The 2,131-nt window shown below is 36.9% G+C and overlaps 1 pseudogene; it reads left to right on the top strand.

The window, feature by feature from the left end:
• Positions 1-547: 547 nt before the first annotated feature.
• Positions 548-1,493, top strand: LOC138246738 (olfactory receptor 5V1-like; annotated as a pseudogene).
• Positions 1,494-2,131: the final 638 nt, after the last annotated feature.

Genomic DNA, 2,131 nt, shown 5'->3' with positions numbered 1-2,131 from the left:
GATTAAGTCAATGCTTTGCACCAAGCCCAGAAAAATGAAAACTCTATTGCACCCAGAAACAGTAGCACAACTTTGTGAGTATGATGCATGATAGTGTGCATGCTACAAGCAATAAGTCAATGTCTCACCCATTTTCTGGACCTCTCGATGATGGTGCTTCTGCAGATCTTGTTCTTTGCAATACTGTATTTTGTGAACATTAGTTGTATATATTTTAGGGACTATAGAAAAGCTATTACCTTTTGTGTATAAAAACCTGCAATCACAATTTCATGTCACAATAAATGTTACAAGGACCTTTGCGTGGGTGCTTTTATCCACTAAAATATTGATGTAAGAGAAAAACTCAGCTTTTTTCCATAAACTGCTGTTTTCATAATCAGGAACGTCACAAAACACCACCATAGACTACACAAAAAATCACCAGCAATACATCTACATTGTAACCTGACAACTTTGAGCCGTCAACTAACATGTTCATTTATATTGTTTGTTTATTTTATTTCAGACTATTCTCATATTCAGGAAAAGATGGTATGTTGGATAAATGGAGAAAGAAAATCTAACCTCAGTAGAGAACTTTCTGATTGTGGGATTTTCAGACCTTCCACAGCTCCAGAATCTTCTTGCTAGTGTTTTTACACTAGTTTACCTGATGATTTTGATTGGAAATCTACTTATAATGTCAATATTATACTCCAGCCCAACTTTGCACACTCCCATGTATTTTTTCCTTCTTAATTTGTCCTTTGTTGACATCAGTTTCAGCTCAGTCACTTTCCCACAAATGATTGTCCATTTTTTTCTGAAAAACTCACGTATTTCCCTTACTGAATGTCTGCTGCAGATATATTTTTTTTTGCTCCTGGTGGTGACAGAAATTCTCCTCCTCGCAGTCATGGCCTTTGATAGGTATGTGGCCATCTGCAACCCCCTCCATTACGTAACTATCATGAACAAGAGAAGGTGCCTCCAACTTGTTGCAGGCTGCTGGTTTATTGCCCTCATGCTTCCACTGCCACACATTACTGATGTCTCAGCTCTCCTACTGTCAGTCCCACACCATCAACCATTTCTTCTGTGATTTCAGTGCGCTGATGAAGCTATCTTGCACCAGAATCTACATTATTGAGACACTAAATTATTCATTAGGATCTACTTTTGGGTTGGGACCATTTATTTCTATCAGCATATCTTACATGAAGATCATCTCAGTGATCCTAAAGATTAAGTCTACAGAGGGGAGGCAGAAGGCCTTCTCAACATGTGCCTCTCACCTCACTGTGGTTATTTTATTTTATGGCTCTATGTCTCTTACATACTTGAGCCCTACATCAACATTTTCAATGAAAGAGAACAAGATCTTGTCTTTACTCTACACCACTTTTCCTCCATTGTGCAACCCCATCATATACAGTCTAAACAACACAGAATTTAAACATGCCTTGAGGAAGAAAAAGGAAAAGGAAAGAGTATGGTCTATAAAACCATAAAAGCTATTTTTCTGACAACAGTTGTTTGGTAATGATTGCTCTATCTGTATAGCCACAGAGGTACATTTGATAACTTGCTTAAATATATGTTAGGGACATGTAATTCTGTGATGTTTACAGTTGTAATTAGTTTATATATTTCCTTTATGGATGGGGTATTAAAGAAGCATAGTTTTGGATATGTGATAGTGTGGTCGAAATTTGTCCCATTTGAAAAAATGACGTGCTACTGTCCATGCCAGGATGTGGACAACAAGATATTCTGTTTTTATGTCAGATGTTCAGCGACATCATTAGAGAATAGTTCAGAGTAGTTGGCACAGTCTTTTCTAAAACCGTCTGTAATTTTAAATGCTTTTTATCAAGAAGCAGCACCTAAACAATGTTTGGAGCAGTTAGCTTTCTCAACTTTTTAAATTGTTGCGTTTTTGTAAGAGCATTTTTTTTTTAACCATGAGTTTTCCTCCAATGTATTCTTGGCCCACGCTTGGCGGATCACTCCGGAACTTTCCATGCACAACAAGGATCAATGTTTTTAGAAAATTTCATGAAGAATCGTGAAATGGTATAATGTTATAAGCAAGTCAAAACATTTTTTTTCTATGGCAACATGGTCCTGACTATAACTACAGAGTGGT

This window comes from Pleurodeles waltl, chromosome 7 (assembly GCF_031143425.1).
Source record: "Pleurodeles waltl isolate 20211129_DDA chromosome 7, aPleWal1.hap1.20221129, whole genome shotgun sequence".
Taxonomy (NCBI): Eukaryota; Metazoa; Chordata; class Amphibia; order Caudata; family Salamandridae; genus Pleurodeles; species Pleurodeles waltl.
Note: the sequence above shows the minus strand (reverse complement) of the source record. Positions and strands in the feature narration are given on the sequence as shown.